The sequence below is a fragment of the Poecilia reticulata genome, linkage group LG20 (genome assembly GCF_000633615.1).
Source record: "Poecilia reticulata strain Guanapo linkage group LG20, Guppy_female_1.0+MT, whole genome shotgun sequence".
Taxonomy (NCBI): Eukaryota; Metazoa; Chordata; class Actinopteri; order Cyprinodontiformes; family Poeciliidae; genus Poecilia; species Poecilia reticulata.
Window position 1 is genome coordinate 20,413,752 of NC_024350.1, and position 11,308 is coordinate 20,425,059.

The 11,308-nt window shown below is 40.8% G+C and overlaps 1 long non-coding RNA gene across 1 annotated transcript in view; it reads right to left on the reverse strand.

Moving 5' to 3' along the window:
- Positions 1-3,198: 3,198 nt before the first annotated feature.
- The window catches only part of LOC103456792 (uncharacterized), an 18,725-nt gene continuing 10,615 nt past the window's right edge, over positions 3,199-11,308 (reverse strand). The window contains exons 2-3 of the long non-coding RNA XR_532322.2: positions 9,760-9,869; positions 3,199-3,963 (exon numbers count right to left, since the gene is read on the reverse strand). This is a non-coding gene — a long non-coding RNA (uncharacterized LOC103456792). The remainder of the gene's footprint in view (positions 3,964-9,759; positions 9,870-11,308) is intronic.

Sequence of the window (11,308 nt, forward strand, 5' to 3'; positions counted from 1 at the left end):
GCGATGCAGGTAAACAAACAACAAAGCGAAGTAGGAGATATGGAGTAAAAGTAGAAGAATTAAACTTTAGATTGAGTCACGTATTGCTGCTGTCATCAGCTGAATGCAACAGACTGGAATCTTCCGTTTACAGGAACAACGATTATTCAGGGCGTTTCAAACGTTCACTACAAACAAAAAATATCAAACGCCTACGAGCTGAGAGTCCCGAGAACGCAAGTTCTTGTCTAGCAAAACATGAATACTGAAAACATTTGGCTGAAAGCTTCTCCAGAAAACAACGTTTATAGAATAAAAAGTCCAGCGGTGCAAAAATGACTGTGCGTGACAAGGATGCTCATTACGTCTGCCTGATTTAGCCGTGCAACCATTCAGCTTACTCTGAATAATTTAGATCCCCAGTAATGTGGACTTGCACAACTTCTGCAGCAACACTCAGATTCAGACGCTGCAACATGATGGAAAGATTATGACGCACGCAGTCGATGGTCAGCCTGAAGATTTGACTCCTGTGTCTTTCTTTGAACTGCACCATTTTAGATTAGAAGGGGGCTTAACTTTCATCCACCAGGCTTTAACACCAAGCAGCAGGGTGACAATGAGGTACAACAAGGCAGCAGCAGGGGCGTCGAAGTTATAAAAACAGGCTTTATAAAGAGACAAATGTGGCAAAAATCGTCTTGTATGTCAGCATCCCGCTTTAAAATGGGAGTCTGGTTCTTGTAAAGCTATAATTACCTGGAGTCAATGTCCTCTGCATAGACAGAGGGTGGACGTTACTTCAATTAGCATCATCTGTTTCATCTTCCCGCACAGACATGAGGCGTGTGGAGACGAGTGTTTGTCCCGTGCACCTGCGTCGAGAGAGGCCAGCCTCTCCTCGACACAACAGAGAAATCCCGCAGAATGAAGCAGGCGGCTTTCAAACGCTCCCTTTGAAGTAAAAGCTCGCGTTTTGAAGTCTCGACGTGACACTGCAATTCCTCTCTGATGAAGAAGTGCAGCGGTGCAATCTGCGAGCGCAGCCTCTGGTGGAGTTTTGAATGCGGGGAGCTCTTTCAACTTCTCCTTTTGTTCCAAGTGTTCCCAGATACAATCAGTCTGTGGAATGCCACGAGTGCCGCAGTTTTGTTGTTCTGCGGCTTGTTTTAAATGTTCTCCACCCGCGATCGTTTAAAGATTCATGAATGAAAAGAAAGCTGATTTTGCACAGCACCTTGCAAATGTATTCGCTCGCCATCCTCACCAGATCCTCCCGTTTATTTTCACGGAGTTTTCTGTAATCGACCGACATAAAGTCATGCAGAATTGTGAAGTGGAAAGAGAAGGCCTGGTTTTCAAACTCCCTATGAAATAGGAATTGAAAGGTGCAAACTGTATTTAGAGTCGCACTCCTCAGGTAAAAATGTTGAACCGTCAGTATTGTTAGCTGCCTGTGAGTTGCTAAAATCCATAAATACTTGAGATTCACTCTAAAAGCACTAATAACTGCCTATTTAAATGTATCACATGCCAAATATACTTTAACATGCATGAATACGCAACATGAGAATTGCTGTAGCACTGCTACCAAAGTTCACACCTACAGTTTTGGGCGTTCCTACAATTTTCCTGGCAATGAAAATGATCAACTTTCCTGCTTTTCAAACATCAGCGCCTTGGTGAATCTGCAAATACTGGCTGTATGTCTTTATCAGCTTTGCACACCAAGACACCAAATTTGGTTGTTGTTCGAAAAATAGTTCAAGCTCATTGAAAGCATCTGTGAACACCAGTTTTACAGATACCAAGTCTGAACTTTGACTAGTCCACTTTAACACATAAATGACTAAAGCATTTCACTGAAGTCCTGCAGGAAGTTCAACATCAGGCCCTGGACTCAAGTCTTTCTATAAAATACATATTTAAATAAATACCAAAATAAAGAGCGGCTGTTAAATCCAGCAGAGTAAAAGCACTGCAATGAGAAGTAAACTACCGTTTTCTAACTTCAAGCAGTGTATATGTATGTAGTTACAAAAAGGGCAAAGTATGTCACGAGGTTGGGTATCAACATGCAGCTTTAAAAGGTGAGGAATAAATAATAAATATGGTTGATATGGTTTTTTGCATCTCCTCAGAATAATGTTACCAACACCAGGCTTCACCATAGAGATGATGTGTTCAAAGTCATGTGAAGTGTAAGGTTTATGTCGCAATTTATTTAGAGTAAAAGAGGCTAGATGCAAACACACACCACACTTTTCAGATTATTATATGAAGAAATAATAGCAATGTGGGTTTTTTTTCTCTCTACCATGTTACAGTTAATAAAAATATATTTAGGTCTCTGGCAGCAACATGACAAAATTCAAATAAATTCAGCAACTGAGTATTTTTTTGCAAAAACACTGCATGTTTTGTCAATTAAAAGGGATTGATGGCTGACAAAATCTGACCTCCCCTTGGCATTATCGTATATAAAATGAACCACCGGCACCAGGTTGACGGTCCCCGTGCTTCTTTTCCACAATGTTCCAACACAACCTGTAAAAGCTCAGGAAAAGCGAAAAGGCAGAGCTGTCATCACGACAGCGAAACGGGGCGTCAAAGAGGCTGGCAGCACCACAGGCAAGGTCTGACACCGCTCTACGGGCCCCAGGAAGAACAAGCCAAATCAACAAATGCCTTTTCTAGCCCTTCACACACACAAAGCACCACAGAACAGAGCTGGAATGTGTAGCACAGCACCTGAATCAGGTGAGGGTTTTTTTACGCTGAAATATGACACACAAGGATGATTTGTCCTCTACTTTCACACCACAGAAAAATTTACCTGCTGCAGAAAAGGAAAGAAGAGAAACGCTCCAGACTCGGGGTGCAACGACTTCTGCCACTCTGAATGTAAATAGGCATTTTCAGGCTTAATAGGCATTTTGTCTGCAGCCACGGAGACGTGATGTCGGTGAAATCCCCACATTCAGTGGAACTACTGAGGCCTCCGTGCTGCTTTTATGTAGAACAGTGCTCAGGTAGAGGCCGACATCCAAAACTCTGCCACTGGCTATTTTCAGCGCTGCCTGGAAAGTGCCGTAGCGTCGTCTGAACAAAGACGCAAAATCCAAACCGAAGTACCTCAGCGCAGTGTTGCTCATGCTTTATTTCATAGTGACACTTCACACAAAAACTTTTTAGAGCATAAAATGGAGCCATTTTTACTCCCAGTGGTTGTACAGTATAGATAACAGGTCTTAAAATGTCATGCAGAAAGTACATTGCAGTGGGCAGAAAAAAAAAATATATATATATACACACACACCATTGTGTTGGGTACACCCTGGGTTAGACCCTCTTTTGTCTTAAAAACTGCTTTACTCCTTCATGGCAGAGATTCAACAAGGTCCTGGAAACGTTCCTCAGAGAGTCTGGGCCACATGGACATGACGGCATCGTGCAGTTGCTGCAGATTGGTCGGCTGCACATCCATGATGTGAATCTCCGGTTCCACCTCATCCCGCTCAGTTGTCTCTAATGGGTCGAAAGTGAGCCAGGGAAATATCCCCCACACCACCGCACCGCCACCAGCAGCCTGAACCGTTGATACAAGGCAGGATGGATCCAAGCTTTCATGTTGTTGACGCCTAATTCTGACCCGACCATCCGAATGTCGAGACTCATCAGACCAGGCAACGTTTTTCCAATCTTCTATTGACCAATTAATGAGCGAATTGTAGCCTCAGTTTGCTGTTCTAAGCTGACAGGAGGGGCACTCTGTGTGGTCTTCTGCTGCTGTAGCCCATCCGCCTCAGGGTTCGACGTGTCGTGCATTCAGAGATGCTCTTCTGCATGCCTTGCTTGTTTGAGTTGCTGTTTCCGTTCTATCAACTCGAACCAGTCTGGCCATTCTCCTCTGACCTCTGGCATCAACAATGCATTTGTGGCCCACAGAACTGCCGCTCACTGGATATTTTCTCTTTTTCAAACCTGTAAACCCCAGAGATAGTTGCACGTGAAAATCCCAGTAGATCAGCAGTTTCTGAAATACTCAGACCAATGACCATGCCACGTTCAAAGTCACTTAAATCACCTTCCTTCCCCATCCTGATGCTCGGTTTGAACTGCAGCAGATCGTCTTGGCCGTGTCTATATGCCGAAATGCATTGCTTTGCTGCCATGTGATTGGCCGATTCGACATTTGTGTTAATGAGCAGGTGGACAGGCGTACCCAATAAAGTGGCCAGTGGGTGCATAGCACAAAAGGTTTATACACATCAATAATAAGTAGCCAAAACTACTAATGAAGTAATTTTGGCTGTAGGGGACCTAGTTAGAAAGTTGCTCTACTTAAGCAAGTAGAATCAAATTATTCTACATGCTGCCAGCAGAGCTTTAATAACTGAAGAAAGTACTTATTTTCTTAAAAAAATAAACACTTTAAAATGTCATCTTGTTCTCATGAGTTGAATTTTATGCTAAAATACGTGAATGAGCCAGGTTGTCTCCTGCCATTGTTCCCAGCTACGCGTTTAACAAAGAATTACGGCCAGAGGATTACCTGAAAACATGGTGCCAACAACCCGATCCGGAGTCGCTTTCTCTGCTCAACAACTAAAATATTTCCACAATTATAATTCAGACACTTTCACATCCTAAAACATTTGCTTTCTATTGTGCCGCTTTGCATTCATTGTGAGAATGCAAAGCGCCATGAAACCCATCGTTAACTCATTTTAAAATACAGCTGCAGGCAGGTGCTAAATTCGCCTCCCACACTGTTTTTGGAGGCCTGGTGAGCGCCGACACCATATGGCATTAAATGAAGAACTGAGAGAAATATGGCAGCTGTGTGCGAGCCTGGCTGCAGAGGGCAGCCCGGGGCGAGCACTTTGTAGCTGAAGATGTGTTTACGGCCCCTAATGGATCGGAGCAGGTCCAAGGAATCTAAAAACGAAGCCAGAAGCTGAGGTCAGAACGGTCAGCGGAGTGAAATGTTCAGGTTTAATTACGACGTTGTGAATCACTGAAGGGCAACCAGAACTTTCACTCCAGGAGAAAATTTATTAGCAGGTAGTTGGTGGATAATACGAGGGTTTTGAAGTCTGTTTCTGATTCTTTTCTAACACAACTCATGTGTTTAATATTCAAAACTCTGCATACTCAGGGGGGTGTGGGGGGAATTTGCACCCTCTGTTCCTCCCAAAACTTTAAAATACTGCCCATTGCCACTACTCTTTGCAGGTGACAAGCTCAAATGGGAGATAGCTTCATTAGCTTCCTATAGCTAATTGGATTAGCGCTTCAGGCACTACAATAACGGCTGAATTTAGCGAGGCAGGCTGAGAGAATGGGGGCGAGGAGGGGGAGCCAATTTTCCAGTGAAATGAGCTTTGCTTCAGGTAAAGTGAAAAACTCCTGCAAAGAAATAAAGAAGCTGAGTGTTGAAGCATTTTCTCCTAGCAGGCTCAGTAATGAGGCGCAGAATTTACGTTCAGTGTGTTACAAGAAAGGGCACCTGGTTGCAAATTGCTTGACTGCATCTGGTGTCATAATGCAACACAAGAACTGCGAGTCAAATTGTGTCAGTTATTTCAAGGCTATGAGAGTTATACCCTGATTTTTTATACACTGGAATTTAAGTATATTTGTGCTGGTTTGTTAGCTAAATGCCTAACCTGCTTTTAAGGATTTAAGCTGTAAGTAAATAAATGAAAGAAAATGTAAATAATTGATGCCTGTTTGTTTTTACCAGTGAAAGTTTCATAAACCACAAAGCGTCCTTTAAGGAATAAATTTTTGACAATGATGACTTCTCGTCAAAGACGACTTCTCTCAAAATGCATTTTAAAAATTGATGATTCCTATGATAATCTCAGTCTAAATTTGAGAAAAAATGTGAAATGGCCTTTTGATTTAATGTTCCAGGACAAACCAAGTGGTTCCTTGGTGAAAAAGGTTAAGATTATGATACATATAGCGAGTTGTTTGCTTCAGTGACAGGAATTATGTGTGAATGAGTCGAGGTGAGGCATTAAAATGTAAGCACTGCAGTAGCCGTAAGGCATGGTGATGGCAGCATCATGCTGTGGGACTGTTTGTCAGTTGCATTCCACAATCTGGGTAAAATAAATAAAGAGGGAAACTATTTCCAAATGTAAAGCATAAACAAAAATCAAAACTGGTTTTTAAATGCATCAGGTATTTTCCTTTAACATTACAATTTTGTATTAACTCAGACATCAACTCTATTAGAAATGATTGGAACAAATGTAAATTTAAGTCAACCAGTTATGTTTGAGAGGAAGACTGTTCAGTTCCTCAAAATGATCCCAAAAGTTGGTGGGTGGTTGTAAAAAGTTTTCTCTGCAACTTATCAATGATTATAACACAAGTGATATATACGCATATATTTGTGCATTTATTTTTGGATTTTGACAATAAATTTGGCCTTAAATTAAAACTTGTGCAACAAGTTTTTTTAGGAATCATCAAGGTTGTGTTCAGCAAAATTTCCCACTGACGTAATAAAGGTTCAAATGCATCATTAAAAGCCCAAAAATGACTAAGGAATTCATGCCTAGGAGGCGAGTGTGAACTTCTTTTTGAACTGTACAGAGCAGATATTGAACAGGAGAGCAAGATCAGCACTTTTCCTTTCATTTATGGCTGGTCCTCATTTCTGTCCTCCTGATTTAAATAGGAGTTAGTGTTGTGGCCTTAAATAACTCCCAGATGGTTCTGGTTCATTAGGAATCTGCATCAGTTTGGGTCTGTCTTGGTGTTTGTCTCCGCATCTGCCAGTAAAAACCAAGGCCATGTGGTGATTTGTGTTGGAGAACCTTAATCAACAAGTGTAATGGTTTTTCAGTCTTTCCTTGTCACACACACACACGCACACACACGCACGCACACGCTCTGCATGAATCAGAGGGGAAAACACTTCGCTCTCCTTGAAGCCACCTTCTTAAAACCACAAGTCTCCCGGTGCACAACGTAAAATAAATCAAAGAATGTTGCCACGCAGATAAAACATGAAATAGTGTGCTCACAATAGGATGATCAAAGGGCAGAAAAAGCAATAAAAGAAGTGTGTCCATCCATCAGCGGGCGGCTGAACGCCCAGAATGATCGGAGTCTCAGGTGGACCGGCTACCTGACAGGGAAGCTTCTTTCTAAATCACAGAGCTGCTCTCTTATTTGCTGGATGACTGCGCAGTTTCTCCCCTCGGCTACGCTCAGGAAACAAGCAACTTCTGAAAGCGGGAAAAAACTTTGCCAGTCAGTCAATGTGTCTCGCGTCTATGTATTATTGATTTTTTTTTTTTTGGTTTATTTGTTTATTTGTCCCCGTTCACAGCTACCGGTGCATGTTATGAGGCTTGAAGTACAAATGAAAGTCTGTGCCCACTTTGTAAAGACAACACATTTTATGTATTTGTCTCTGCTGCAAAGTGAGTCTTTTTTATTAGTTTTCACAGCGAATAAAAACAGAAATTTGAACATCACCTTTGTGTTTTTAACCAGAGAAACAACTTTAATTTATTCTAGATATTCTTTAGCTCATAATAACAGCACTTTTTCAAGGTTTTTCCACTTCCAAAGAATGGAGAGGTATTTAATTTTCACTTCAGCTGCGAGAGATAGAATGTAAAGTCAAATTCACATTGTATAATTTTCAAATAGTTAATTTGAATTTCAGAGGAAAACAAAATATATTTGATGGTCTATCAGATGGCAAGAACTCTGGCAGTTTTGTAGACTTTAAAGTGCAACCAACGTCTAAATCAACCTTTTTTTATTCCTGATAAACTGTTTTTACATTTTTTTGGCCTCAGGTTGAAAATATTACTGCTTTTCGTCACACAGCTCCACGTTTGGGTATAAAAGCATTAAGTGACCAATGTATATGTGTCATTTTATTTGGTATATGTAAACTTCTGGTTTCACGTGTATAAAAAAAACCAACTCAGTAATATGTTCACAATTAAAACTTTAGAGCAATGTTTTAAAAACAGGCTACAGATTGTTACAGACTGCTGCTGCTTCTGGAGAGGATTTATTTTTTTAAAAAAAGCTTTTAGTAGTTTAATCTTTTAAAGAAACTGCTAAGGATCTAAGATTTATGTCTGTTGTCGTTACACCTTACAAAGCCCGGTAGCTCATGTAGGAACATTTCAGAGCCACCGCCGTTGCTAGCGGAGGAACGCGGTGCGGTGTGAGTAATTAGGGTTTTGTTTGGCAGTGTCTCTGAAGCCTTTTGCCTCTGTAGATAATCCTTACAGGAAAACACAATGCATTTGTCTGAGCTATGAGGGAACTGTGAACTCAGGCCTGAGCCTGGAAGCTGCCTGTGAAGAAAATGAATGAACACCCACATCTGAGACAAAGCGCACAGCTGCAGAAGCAAGCAGGAAGAGCTAAAGAGAGGCAGAACATGCGGCTGTGCTGCAAGTTTTGTGGCACAAAACTTGAATTTGAAGCCAATTTATGTTCTAAAACAGTGTTGGGTTATTCTTTTTATTGAGCAAAGTGTTAAGAAATAAAGTTTGAATGATACATTACAGCCAATATATTGGATTTTTCCCTCTCCTTTAGCAATTTAAAAAACATATACAGTTTTTTTTTACTAATATTCAAGTTTGCATGATGTTCTGAAACATTGAAGTGTGAAACACTTTCTCACACCACTGTATTTTTACCTTTTGTTATTTTTCTAACAATTAAATACTTCTAAACATCCAAAGTCCACCAAAATCCAAAGACAGCAGTGAGACGGGGGGGAAGATCGCTGGTGGGAAACGAAGCTGAGGACAGGAAAATAAAGGTTGCGCAGGTAATTAGTAGAAACAGGTTCAGCCGTCACAAATCAGCAGCTGTGAGGAGAGCAACACCACAGAGCTGAAGGAAACTGACTAATGACGCAGAAAGGGGAATAACTGATAATCACAAACTAATTAAATCTACAGCTGAACACGAATGAGAAAGACAAGAGGCAAATATTCAAAACAGGATCGAGTCAAAATCGATGGGGTCGCAGGTCACTCCCTGAAGTTGATCAGATTCACAAAGCCTTTATTTGTCTTTGTAGTTTTTTAAACGAGCAAAACAGAAAAAAGTTATATGAGAAAAGAGAGGCGAGTTCTACTTGTTTTCTTCTCCAACTCGCAGCACAAAATTAGTTTGGTTTTAATGCAATTTCTTCAGCAGGGCCACTTAAAAACCATGAAGAGGAAAGGTGACAACAGCATTTCAATCAGCTGGATCTTTTTCATTTACAGTAAGAGTGATTAAAATACGATACAAAACTTTCCAGGGGACAACAGAGCTACCAGCCACTGACAGACATTCACCAACAGAGACAAACAGCTGCGTTCCTCCCTGCCTTTAGAAACAGATTGTTTTAGACACGTATCTCACTGTAAACTCTTTGAATCGACTTAAACAACAAGGTGTCAAAACCAGGGTCAGGGTAAAGTTTAACAGTCCTCACCTCCAGGAAGGAAACGTAACCCAAAAGCAAAGAGGACAGACCCTCTGTTACAAAACAACTGGTGTAAAATAGTCTTATAAACCTTTGTTTTTCCAGGCTATTCCATTGTCATCACTAAATACAAAACCAGAATTGCTCTTTGCCTGGTTGTGATCAGACTGCATGAGGCCAACTTGGCAAGTTTTGGTTCAAATTCTCAGATAACAAGCCAAGGTGCTCCAACGAGGCTCCTCAGTTCAGTGGCCAGAACCCCAAAATGCGACCGCTGTGATAATAAACCATGATAATCTCACCTCAGACGTTTCCTTCCTGCACCGCAGCAAGTCCCTTCAGAAACCGTCCTCATTCTGGTTGACCTTTAAGCTACTTTTCCCCAACGCACAGCCGGTGCTTGAATCAGCAGCTGATCGTTGACAAGAGAGAAAAAGAAAAGATACAACATTTAAAGCAAAGTATGAAAACAGAAAGACGGCGTTCACACCAGCCATTTCATTAAAAAACCTTCTGCGGACTCTGCATTGTAGCATCACTGTTTATGCGCCGAAATGCCTTTCTGGATGGCGGATGATAGCTCATGTGTCATGGCTGCAGGCCTATCGCTTGCTTAGTTTCCTGCAGTGTGAGCCAATATGTTCAGCAGACATAGATGTGGGCATTGCCTAATGGAATCCAGTCAGCACGCCTGATACAATCACCAAGTCACACTGCCAAGCCTCGATAACGCCGGGCTCTCTCCCTCTTTGGAGCCAAGGCAAGTGTCCTGGAGAGCCCTGCAAGATGTTACATATTAATACTTCTCAACAAACGCCGGCTGATAAGCAGCCTGGGTATAAATTTTTATTTTACTGAAATCACTTCGCCACAGGTTTCCAACAACATCTCAGTCTTTTTTCTTTTTTTTTTTTCCTTCCGTGGACGCGTATCAGAAAACAAATGCTTCGACCTTGGTAACCCGTACTTCCTAAAAAAAAAAATTCATCTTCACACAGAAGAGATAGTGGAATGTCTTTCAGAGCATTTTGGGAAAAGAGTCAGGTGTATGATTGTTTTTATTAAAAGAAGAGTTTGGTGGATCACAGGGAGTGAAGCTGCACAGCATAACTGTCAGGAGTCTTCAGCTGACAATCACAAACTGCAGTTTGTAGACGCATCAGTGTGTCAACACATTGACAAATCTAGGGTTTTCAATATCGTCTCATATTTAATCAGTGTGAGAGAAAAAAAAAACATCCTTATTTTGTCACGTTTTAACCACAGCCTTCAAAAGTTTAGGTCAACACAATGTAGCAGAAAATGGCAAATTTGGGGGAAAAGAATACAAGCTTTTCACCATCAACAGCTAATGTGTGTTTTTGGTAAAACTTTATTTGAAAGGGGTGAATAAGACTGTCATAAACATGTCATAACACCCGTCATGAACATGAATGAGCCTTCATGAATATTTATGACTGTTGTAAAGCGTCATTTGGTAAATTACGACACTTTTAATACAAAGTTGACATTATTCAAAATGTCTTTGCTATGCCATCTTGACATTAACCAAGAAACCATTACTGATATAAAATTGTTATAAATGTTTTACTGATTGCACTTTAAAAATGAGGTAACTTTATGTTATTAAAGCTAAAGTTGAAACAATAATGATTTCTTGGTTAATGTCAAGGTGTCATGAAGACATTTTGAATAATGTCAACTTTGTATTAAGTCTCATAATTTACCGAATGACGCTTTATGACAACAGTCATAAATATTCATGAAGGCTTATTCATGTTCATGACATGTCATGTTTATGAAAGTGTCATGACAGTCTTATTCACCCCCCTTCAAATAAAGTGTTACCAA